Genomic DNA, 12,651 nt, shown 5'->3' on the forward strand with positions numbered 1-12,651 from the left:
TCGAGGTGGAATATGGTGGCAGGGGGCACCGCACACGGCTAAGAAACGATCTCAATGATCAATTTGTGTGTCTCTGGGGTGCCTCTGCCTTACTATATAAAGGAGCCAAGGGGGAGGGGGGGCGCCGGCCTAGGAGGAGGGCGCAGGAGGAGTCCTACTCCTACCGGGAGTAGGACTCCCCCCCAATCCTATTCCAACTAGGATTCCCAAGGGGGAAAGAGGGAGAGGGGTGGCCAGCCACCTCTCCTAGTCCTAATAGGACTAGGGGAGGGGGGGAGGTGCGCAGCCCTTATGGGTAGCCCTTTCACCTTTCCACTAAGGCCCACTAAGGCCCATATGATTCCCGGGGGGTTCCGGTAACCTCCCGGTATTCCGGTAAAATCCCAATTTCACCCGGAACACTTCCGATGTCCAAACATAGGCTTCCAATATATCAATCTTTATGTCTCGACCATTTCGAGACTCCTCGTCATGTCCGTGATCACATCCGGGACTCCGAACAACCTTCGGTACATCAAAATGCATAAACTCATAATAACTGTCATCATAACGTTAAGCGTGCGGACCCTACGGTTCGAGAACAATGTAGACATGACCAAGACACGTCTCCGGTCAATAACCAATAGCGGGACCTGGATGCCCATATTGGCTCCTACATATTCTACGAAGATCTTTATCGGTCAGACCGCATAACAACATACGTTGTTCCCTTTGTCATCGGTATGTTACTTGCCCGAGATTCGATCGTCGGTATCCAATACCTAGTTCAATCTCGTTACCGGCAAGTCTCTTTACTCGTTTCGTAATACACAATCTCACAACTAACATATTAGTTGTAATGCTTGCAAGGCTTATGTGATGTGCATTACCGAGAGGGCCCAGAGATACCTCTCCGACAATCGGAGTGACAAAACCTAATCTCGAAATACGCCAACCCAACATGTACCATTGGAGACACCTGTAGTACTCCTTTATAATCACCCAGTTACGTTGTGACGTTTGGTAGTACCCAAAGTGTTCCTCCGGTAAACGGGAGTTGCATAATCTCATAGTTATAGGAACATGTATAAGTCATGAAGAAAGCAATAGCAACATACTAAACGATCGGGTGCTAAGCTAATGGAATGGGTCATGTCAATCAGATCATTCAACTAATGATGTGACCTTGTTAATCAAATAACAACTCATTGTTCATGGTTAGGAAACATAACCATCTTTGATTAACGAGCTAGTCAAGTAGAGGCATACTAGTGACACTTTGTTTGTCTATGTATTCACACATGTATTATGTTTCCGGTTAACACAATTCTAGCATGAATAATAAACATTTATCATGATTATAAGGAAATAAATAATAACTTTATTATTGCCTCTAGGGCATATTTGCTTCATCGTCGTTATATGGCCAGTCCTCGAAGCCGGCCCCGAGCCCGGACCCGCCTGCGTCGCCGCCTTCCCCCACGACGTCGTCTTCCATGGCGGCCGCCCCCAGGTCTGGGTCGTCTACATCGTCCATCGTATGGTCGGGGAGGAACTGGCATTCCACCCCTGCGGCCCCGGCTACTGGCGGAAGCATGAGGTTCTGCCAAAGAAAGGCCGGCTGGTCAGGAGTTGGCCACCATGAACTCGGCAACGAGCAAAGAGAAAGAGGAAGAGAAACTTACCACCGGCGGAGGATTGGCGCGAGAGTACGGCACCTTGCCATACTGCCACTCCTCGGTGAGCTTGCAGTTGGAAATGTAGTTCACCATGTAAGACACCTCGGCATGAGGCATCTCCTTGGTGCTTAGCCGGCACGGGTCGAAGCGGCCGCTCATCTGACAGATCATATGAGGTCTGCCCTGGAGCGGGAGCACCCGGCGCTCCACGAAGGCGGCCACCAGGTCGGCCCCGGACAGACCCTCCGACTGGATCATCACCCGGAGCCGGGCAACAGAGGCGGACCCGCCCGGAGACAGCGACTTGGACCGAAAGGACCATGAAGGCTGCCTCCCAGCCGGCGGGTTGTCTATGTAAGCCGGCAGGTTGACGAAGTCGCCTTGCGGAGCAATATTCTTCACGTAAAAGTAGGACTTCTACCAGAGCTTCACCGACTAGATCAGCGGGATGAGCGGAAACGGGTTGTTGTCGCTCGCCCTCTGCATGGTGATGAAGGCACCACATGGGGCGGGCACACCCATGACGACGGTGTCGAGCTTGCACTGAAGGAACTCTCCCCACAGTTCAAGAGTGGGGAGGACACCGAGAAAACCCTCGCACAGGATGATGAAGGACGACAGCAGCATCACCGTGTTGGGAGTGAGGTGATGCGGCTGGAGATGATAAAATTCAAGGAATGAGCGGAGGAACCCGCTCACCGGAAGGCCGAAGCCGCGCAGGCAGTGCGATCGGAAGATTACCTGCTCGTCCCCTTCTGGCACCGGTGAGATCTCCCTCCCCGGCGCGAGGCGGACCCGTACGAGATCCGCGCCCGGCAACTGCCGCGTCCGACGGAGGAAGTCGACGTGGTCGTCATGGACGTTGGAGCCATCCCAGGAGCTCGACAACGCCATGGGGACGGCGTTGCGGCAAGAAAGGTATGATGAAAGGAGGGCGCACAACCCAACTGCGACGAAGCGACGGCGAGCCAAGAAGATTGGCAGGAAGGCCGAGCGGTGGCAGATAGCTATCGTGACGAGAGGAGGAAGAAGAAGGAGGGGGCGGAGCGAGGGAGTGCGCGTGAGAGTTTGGCGTTCCCCTCCTCTCCCCCAACTTATAGCCTCGTGCGGCGAAACCAAGGAGGCAGGACGTGGGGGGGATGTGGGATTAACTACACCCACTCCCCCACGCCCCTCGATTATTGCGCCATTACGGCGTGGGGAAACCGTCGCTGGGGCGCGCGCGGTCCGTCCAGGCCGCAGAAGATCCGCGCGTGGGCCGAGGCCCTCTAGTGGCGGGCACCAGACTACGACGGCGTCCCGTCACGCGCGTGGGCTGGCAGGCCCCTCCAACCAGAGGATGCCACGTGGCACGCAGACGGCGAGCTGTCAGCTCACAGCCAGACTCGCGCGCCGACTGGCACTCGCCTTCAAGCTTCGAGATCTCTGGGAGACGGAGCGCCTAGTCGAAGCCGGCCCCTAGTTCCTGGCTCCTCAAGATAGGAAGCTAACTGAGCTCCTCGACTTTTTTCTACCTCGGAGCCCAACCAGCTTCGGGGACTACTGTCGGAGTAAATGACCATGGGTAGCCTAGCCGGCTTCCCCTGGCCCTTCAGAAAAATTACAGGCCGAACAAGCCTCCAAGCGTCCAAGACACGGGGCCGCCTTCCCCTAGCCGGCTACCTCTCAAACCGGCTGCGCAAAGGCATCCCAGCCCTGAAATCCTTGGGAAAACAAGACCACGAGAAGGCCGACTTCCAGAAGCCGGCCATAGAAGGGCCGACTCCCAGGAGCCGGCCCCTCAGCAGGCGGCTGAGATCTTGCCCTCAGAGTCTGCACCCACATAACAGCGACAAGATGGGGCGTGGCTACAATAAAGCCTGCCACCCCCGAATCCCGGCGCACGCATGGCCACAATGCACTGTATGAGGCAGCCATCCCCGTCCGGCGTGACACTGTTGCCACGATGATTGTGACGTCACCCACGGCGAGCGGTCAGTACGACCCGTGGGTGGCGGGCCCCCTCGGTCAGGGAGATCCCAAAGGAGGCCAGGCTTCCCACAGTCGGCCAAGGGTATGGCCGGCTTCCAACAGCCGGCCAGCTCTCTCCCTCCAAGGAGGTGCTTCATTAAGGAGACAAGAGAAGGTAAGGCTACAGTGATGAGCCACCTCGTAGCGGCACTGTAGCCATGCTTACCATGACAAAGCCATCGTCACCAGGGGCAAGGTAACAGTAACCATCCCCCGACAAGACCCCCGAGCGGTGGGGCCGGCCTGTCGACCAAAGGGTCGGCAGCCGGTGGGCCCACCGGTCGGCGGGCCCCACCAGTCGGCGGAGAAGCCGGCGGGCGTAGACACAGACGGTCAGGGCCCACGCCTCGCCGGATTACCATTGTACCCCTGGGGGGTAGGCCTATATAAACCCCCCAAGGTTCCCATGCAGGGGAGATCACTCTTTGGATAGATTTTAGACAGCACAAGGAGAAGAGGAGCGGGCTCGCCTGGCCCTCGTTCATCCTTTCACTGAACAACTCAAGGAGCATTCTGTAGCTACCCATCGAGCTAGTGATCATGCGGAGATCCCGCAGAGCAGCATTAGGGGTGTTATCTCCACGGAGAGCCCTGAAGTTGGGTAAGATTCGCTAGCGTGCATGTCTTCGCCTTATCCCGTTTCTAGGCACCGGCGATGTTTTATTGGCTCCCACAATGATAAGTCATGCATTGGCATATGTCGCACCAACCACCCGACAGATACATACGTGTCGGTTCCCCTTCTGTCACTGGGATCAAGAACCGTAAGATCGAACCCATCACAAAGCACCTCTTCCCATTGCAAGATAAATATATCAAGTTGGCCAAACAAAATCCAGATATCGGAGAAGAAATACGAGGCTATAAGAAATCATGCATATAAGAGATCAAAGAAGACTCAAATAATTTTCATGGATAAAAAGAAATAGATCTGATCATAAACTCAAAGTTCATCGGATCCCAACAAACACACCGTAAAAGAATTACATCATATGGATTTCCAAGAGACCATTGTATGCCATCTAGCTACTAACTACGGACCTGAAGGTCTACAAAGAACTATTCATGCATCATCGGAGAGGCACCAATGGACATGATGAATCCCTCCGTGATGATGTCTAGATTGGATCTGGTGTTTCTGGAACTTGCGGTGGCTGGAATTAATTTTTGTCAACTCCCCAAGGGTTTCTGGAATATTGGGGTATTTATAGAGCAAAGAGGCAGTCCGGGGGGCACCCGAGGTGGGCACAACCCACCAGGGCACGCCTGGGTCTCCAGGCGTTCCCTGGTCGGTTGTGATCCCTTCAGAGCACCCCCTAGGCGCTTCTCCGGCCCAATGGATGTCTTCTAGTCCAAAAAAATCCACAAAAAGTTTTGCTCCGTTTGGTATTGATTTCCTGCAAAAAACATGCAAAAAATAGCAACTGGCACTTGGCACTATGTCAATAGGTTAGTACCAAAAAATGATATAAAATTATTATAAAGCATCCAAGAATGATAATATAACAGCATGGAACAATAAAAAATTATAGATACGTTGGAGACGTATCAGCATCCACAAGCTTAATTCCTACTCGTCCTCGAGTGGGTAAATGATAAAAACAGAATTTTTGATGTGTAATGCTGCCTAACATGTCATCTCATATTCTTTTCTTTATAGCATGGACATTTGGACTTTTATATGATTCAAAGCAATAGTCTAGTTTTGACATGAGACTTAAATATTCAATCATATCAACAAGCAACCATGTATTTCAAAATATCAACGCTAAAATAAGTTATCCCTAGCCCATCATGCTCAATCATTGATCCATTCATGAAACACACTCACATATTAGCTACATCCAATGCTCAAGTATGATCATAGTGCCTCCTAGTTGGTGCTTTATAAGAGAAGATGGAGACACAAATTAAAAATAAAAATTGCATAAAGTCAAAGAAAGGCCCTTCGTGGAGGGAAGTAGGGATTTGTAGAGGTGCCAGAGCTCAAAGCAAAAATTGAGGGATAAAAACATTTTGATAGGCATACTTTTCCCACCAACGAAAACGACTTAGAGTTCCCCACACTTTCCATGCTAGATATATCATAGGAGGTTCCCAAACAGAAATTAAAGTTTATTCCTTTTTCCACCATACTTTCACTTTCCATGGCTAACCGTATCTACGGGTGCCTTCCATACCAACACTTTCCTAGGAATTTATTATTTGATAACATAAAGTAAATTCATTTTCATTTCGGGTTGGGCATCCCTAATACCTTTGCCTTACTCTCGTGCAATGACAAGTGAATAAACACTCATCATGAGAATAACACATCTAGCATGGAAAATGTCGGCCACCCCTCACCGCCTCGCGAGCGGTACGAGCACACAAAAGAGAAATTTATTTTGAAAATTAGAGATGACACATACAAATTTGCTTAGAACAGCAAAAGAATACCGCATATAGGTAGGTATAATGGACTCATATGGCAAAACTGGTTTAAAGGATTTTGGGTGCACAAGTAGTGATCATACTTAGTGCAAAATGAAGGCTAGCAAAAGATTGAGAAGCGACCAACCAAGAAACGAATAATCTCATAAGCGAGCATTAAGCATAATTAACACCGAATAATGCACCACAAGTAGGATGTAATTTCATTGCACAACTATTGACTTTCGTGCTTGCATAGGGAATCACAAACCTTAACACCAATATTCTTACTAAAGCATAATTACTCATCAACATGACTCACATATCATATCATCATATCTCAAAACTATTACAAGGAATCAAGTTTATTTTGTCCAATGATCTTCTTGGATATCCATCAAAGAGGAAGGGATGATGCAGCATAGTTATGGTAGGTATTTCCCCAAAGAGGAAGGGATGATGCAGCACAGCTACGGTAGGTATTTCCCTCAGTGATGAGACCAAGGTTATCGAACCAGTAGGAGAACCACGCAACACCATGTAAACAGCTCCTGCACACAAATAACAAATACACGCAACACGACGTGTAAAAGGGGTTGCCAATCACTTTCGAGTAACGATGCCACAAATTGGCAAATGGACGTGATAAAAATATGATAGATGGGATAAATAGATCTCGGATAAATAAATTGCAGCAAGTTATTTTTGTATTTTTGGTTTAATAGATCTAAAAATAAAATCAAAGGAAAATAGATCGCAAAGGCAAATAAATTAAGGAAGAGACCCGGGGCCGTAGTTTTCACTAGTGGCTTCACTCGAGAAAAATAGAAAACGGTGGCTGAACAAATTACTATTGGGCAATTGATTGTTGGGGAACGCAGTATTTCAAAATTTTTACCTACGATCACGTAAGATCTATCTAGGAGATGCATATCAACAAGACGGGAGAGTGTGTCCACGTACCCTCGTAGACCGCAGTGGAAGCGTTTAGTAACGCGGTTGATGTGGTCGAACGTCTTCATGATCCAACCAATCCAAGTACCAAACATACGGCACCTCCGTGTTCAGCACACGTTTAGCATAATGACGTCCCTCGAGCTCTTGATCCAGTTGAGGACGAGGGAGAGTTCCGTCAGCACGATGGCGTGGCGATGGTGATGATGAAATTACCGGCGCAGGGCTTCACCTAAGCACTATGACAATATGACCGAGGTGTTAAACTATGGAGGGGGCACCGCACATGGCTAAGAGATTGTCTGTTGTGCTTTGGGGTGCCCCTGCCCCCATATATAAACGAGGGAGGAGTGATACGTCTCCAACGTATCTGTAATTTTTGATTGTTCCATGCTATTATATATTCTGTTTTGGATGTTTAATGGGCTTATTTATACACTTTTATATTATTTTTGGGACTAACCTATTAACCGGAGGCCCAGCCCAAATTGCTATTTTTTGCCTATTTCAGTCTTTCGCAGAAAAAGAATATCAAACAGAGTCCAAACGGAATGAAACCTTCGGGAGCGTGATTTTTGGAACAAACGTGATCCAGAGGACTTGGAGTGGACGTCAAGCAATCAACAAGGAGGCCATGAGGCAAGGGGCGCGCCTACCCCCTGAGCGTGCCCTCCACCCTCGTGGGCCCCTCGTGGCTCCACCGACCTACTTTCTTCCTTCTATATATACCTACGTACCCTGGAAACATCAGCGGGCACCACGAAAATCTAATTCCACCACCGCAACCTTCTGTACCCGTGAGATCCCATCTTGGGGCCTTTTTCGGCGCTCCGCCGGAGGGAGCATTGGTCATGGAGGGCTTCTACATCAACACCATAGCCTCTCCGATGATGTGTGAGTAGGTTACCTCAGACCTTCGGGTCCATAGTTATTAGCTAGATGGCTTCTTCTCTCTCTTTGGATCTCAATACAAAGTTCTCCTCAATTCTCTTGGAGATCTATTTGATGTAATCTTCTTTTGCGGTGTGTTTGTCGAGATCCGATGAATTGTGGGTTTTTGATCAAGACTATCTATGAACAATATTTGAATCTTATCTGAATTCTTTTATGTATGATTGGTTATCTTCGCAAGTCTCTTCGAATTATCAGTTTGGTTTGGCCTACTAGATTGATCTTTCTTGCAATGGGAGAAGTGCTTAGCTTTGGGTTCAATCTTGCAGTGCTCGATCCCAGTGACAGTAGGGGAAACGACACGTATTGTATTGTTGCCATCGAGGATAAAAAATGGGGTTTATACCATATTGCATGAGTTTATCCCTCTACATCATGCCATCTTGCTTAAAGCGTTACTCCGTTCTTATGAACTTAATACTCTAGATGCATGCTGGATAGCGGTCGATGTGTGGAGTAATAGTAGTAGATGCAGGCACGAGTCGGTCTACTTGTCACGGACATGATGCCTATATACATGATCATACCTAGATATTCTCATAACTATGCACAATTATATCAATTGCTCGACAGTAATTTGTTCACCCACCGTAATACTTATGCTATCTTGAGAGAAGCCACTAGTGAAATATATGCCCCCCGGGTCTATCTTCCATCATACAAGTTTCCAATCTATTTTATTTTGCAATCTTTACTTTCAATCTATATCATAAAAATACCAAAAATATTTATCTTATTATTATTATCTCTATCAGATCTCACTCTTGCAAGTGGCCGTGAAGGGATTGACAACCCCTTTATCGCGTTGGTTGCGAGGTTCTTATTTGTTTGTGTAGGTACGAGGTGACTTGCGCGTGGTCTCCTACTGGATTGATACCTTGGTTCTCAAAAACTGAGGGAAATACTTACGCTGCTTTGCTGCATCATCCTTTCCTCTTCAAGGGAAAACCAACGCATGCTCAAGAGGTAGCAAGAAGGATTTCTGGCGCCGTTGCCAGGGAGATCTACGCCAAGTCAAGACATACCAAGTACCCATCACAACTCTTATCCTTCGCATTACATTATTTGCCATTGGCCTCTCATTTTCCTCTCCCCCACTTCACCCTTGCTGTTTTATTCGCTTCTCTCCCTTTGTTTTCTTTGTGCCATGGCTCTCTCCGGGGTTTACTTTCGATAGTCCCTCTATCCTCTCTAAGCTCATAAATAATGATGCTATGGAAAGACCTACCGGGGTTATCAATGAGGGTTCGAATGATTCCGATGAAGATGATCCCGGAATTTTTCGTTATTTACTTGATGAATCTTTGAAAGATGTGGGATAGGCTTTTGAGGATCCGAGCTAGCTATGTGCCCCAATATTAAATTGAGATATACCTGAAAAGCTTTTATATTGGTTTACCCTCTTCGTTCAAACAAGTTCTAGATTCTATTTTTGAAGAAGGTTTTCTTGAGGGGGATCCCATAGATACTTATGAAAATATGAAAACTATATTTGGGCACCCCATGAGTGAGAAGGTGGATTCCACCTCTGTTTTGTGCTTTTACCAAAATGAAATTATCAAAGAAATGAAGGCTAGTTTAGATGCAAATTTCCGTAACGTGCTTAATCTTTATTCCACCATTAATGGCCACACGCTCTCTCAAAATAGAAAGATAAATGCTATAGAAACGAAATTTTCTCTTTTCTTTCCCAATACCAAAGATGGTAATACCTAGATCTATCCTTGCTTTTATGCCTAGCTAGGGGCGTTAAACGATAGCGCTTGTTGGGAGGCAACCCAATTTTATTTTTAATCTTTGCTTTTTGTTCCTATTTAGTAATAAATAATTTATCTAGCCTCTGTTTTGGTTGTGTTCTTTGTGTTTAATTAGTGTTTGTGCCAAGTAGAACCGTTGGGAAGACTTGTGGAAAGTCTCTTTGATCTTGCTGTAAAAAACAAAAACTTTAGCGCTCGCGAGAATTGCTGCCATTTTTTATTGGAAAGTGCTATTTATTTAATTATTTTTGAAGATGATTAATAGATAAATTCCTCACGTCCAGTAATTTATTTTATAATTTTGGGGGTTCCAGAAGTTTGCATTTGATATAGATTACTACAGGCTGTTCTGTTTTTGACAGATTCTGTTTTTCGTGTGTTCTTTGCTTATTTTGATGAATCGATGGCTAGTAATGGAGTTTATAAACCATAGAAAAGTTGGAATACAGTAGGCTCAACACCAATATAAATAAAGAATGAGTTTTACAGTACCTTGAAGTGGTGTTTTGTTTTCTTTCGCTAACGAAGCTCATGAGATTTTCTGTTAAGTTTTGTGTTGTGAAGTTTTCAAGTTTTGGGTAAAGATTTGATGGATTATGGAACAAGGAGTGGAAAGAGCCTAAGCTTGGGGATTCCCAAGGCACCCCAAGGTAAAATCCAAGGACACCAAAAAGCCTAAGCTTGGGGATGCCCCAGAAGGCATCCCCTCTTTTGTCTTCGTTCATCGGTAACTTTACTTGGAGCTATATTTTTATTCACCACATGATATGTGTTTTGCTTGGAGTGTCTTGTATGATTTGAGCCTTTGTTTTTTAGTTTACCACAATCATCCTTGCTGGACACACCTTTTGAGAGAGACACATATGAATCGGAATTTATTAGAATACTCTATGTGCTTCACTTATATCTTTTGGGCTATATAGTTTTTACTCTAGTGCTTCACTTATATCTTTTAGAGCACGGTGGTGGTTTTATTTTATAGAAATAATTGATCTCTCATGCTTCACTTATATTATTTTGAGAGTCCTTTAGAACAGCATGGTAATTTTCTTTTAGGAATAATAAAAACTTTCATATAAGTGCATTGAATACTATGAGAAGTTTGATACTTGATAATTGTTTCGAGATATGGAGATGGTGGTATTAGAGTCATGCTAGTTGAGTAGTTGTGAATTTGATAAATACTTGTGTTGAAGTTTGTGATTCCCATAGCATGCACGTATGGTGAAACGTTATGTGATGAAGTCGGAGCATGATTTATTTATTGATTATCTTTCATATGAGTGGCGGTCGGGGACGAGCGATGGTCTTTTCCTACCAATCTATCCCCCTAGGATCATGCGCATAGTACTTTGTTTCGACAACTAATAGATTTTTGCAATAAGTATGTGAGTTCTTTATGACTAATCTTGAGTCCATGGATTATACGCACCCTCACCCTTCCACATCTGCTAGCCTCTCCATTACCTTGCACTTTTCACCGGTATTATACACCCACCATATATCTTCCTCAAAACAGCCACCATACCTATCTATTATGGCATTTCCATAGCCATTCCAAGATATATTGCCATGCAACTTTCCACCGTTCCGTTTGTTATGACACGCTTCATCATTGTCATATTGCCATGCATGATCATGTAGTTGACGTCGTATTTGTGGCAAAGCCACCTTTCATAATTTTTTCATACATGTCACTCTTGATTCATTATCCCGGTACACCGCCGGAGGCATTCACATAGAGTCGTATTTTGTTCTAAGTATTGAGTTGTAAGTAAAAAGAAGTGTGATGATCATCGTTATTAGAGCATTGTCCCAGTGAGGAAAGGATGATGGAGACTATGATTCCCCAACAAGTCAGGATGAGACTCTGGACGAAAAATAAAAATAAAAAAAGAGTCCAAAAGAAAAAAAAAGCCCAAATAAAAAATGAGAGAAAAAGAAAGAAGGGACAATGTTACTATCCTTTTTCCACACGTGTGCTTCAAAGTAGCACCATGATCTTCATGATAGAGAGTCTCCTATGTTGTCACTTTCATAAACTAGTGGGAATTTTACATTATAGAACTTGGCTTGTATATTCCAATGATGGGCTTCCTCAAATTGTCCTAGGTCTTCGTGAGCAAGAAAGTTGGATGCACACCCACTTAGTTTCTTTTGTTGAGCTTTCATACACTTATAGCTCTAGTGCATCCATTGCATGGCAATCCCTACTCACTCACATTGATATCTATTGATGGGCATCTCCATATCCCGTTGATACGCCTAGTTGATGTGATACTATCTTCTCCTTTTTGTCTTCTCCACAACCACCATTCTATTCCACCTATAGTGCTATGTCCATGGCTCACGCTCATGTATTGCATGAAAGTTGAAAAAGTTTGAGAACATCAAAGGTATGAAACAATTGCTTGGCTTGTCATCGGGGTTGTGCATGATTTAATATTTTGTGTGATGAAGATGGAGCATAGCCAGACTATATGATTTTGTAGGGATAACTTTCTTTGGCCATGTTATTTTGAGAAGACATGATTGCTTAGTTAGTATGCTTGAAGTATTATTATTTTTATGTCAATATTAAACTTTTATCTTGAATCTTTTGAATCTGAACATTCATGCCACAATAAATAAAATTGCATTGAGAAATATGTTAGGAAGCATTCCACATCAAAAATTCTGTTTTTATCATTTACCTACTCGAGGACGAGCAGGAATTAAGCTTTGGGGATGCTTGATACGTCTCCAACGTATCTATAATTTTTGATTGTTCCATGCTATTATATATTCTGTTTTGGATGTTTAATGGGCGTATTTATACACTTCTATATTATTTTTGGGAAAAACCTATTAACCGGAGGCCCAGCCCAAACTGTTGTTTTTTTGCCTATTTCAGTGTTTCACATAAAAAG

This window comes from Triticum aestivum, chromosome 2A (genome assembly GCF_018294505.1).
Source record: "Triticum aestivum cultivar Chinese Spring chromosome 2A, IWGSC CS RefSeq v2.1, whole genome shotgun sequence".
NCBI classification, from domain to species: Eukaryota; Viridiplantae; Streptophyta; class Magnoliopsida; order Poales; family Poaceae; genus Triticum; species Triticum aestivum.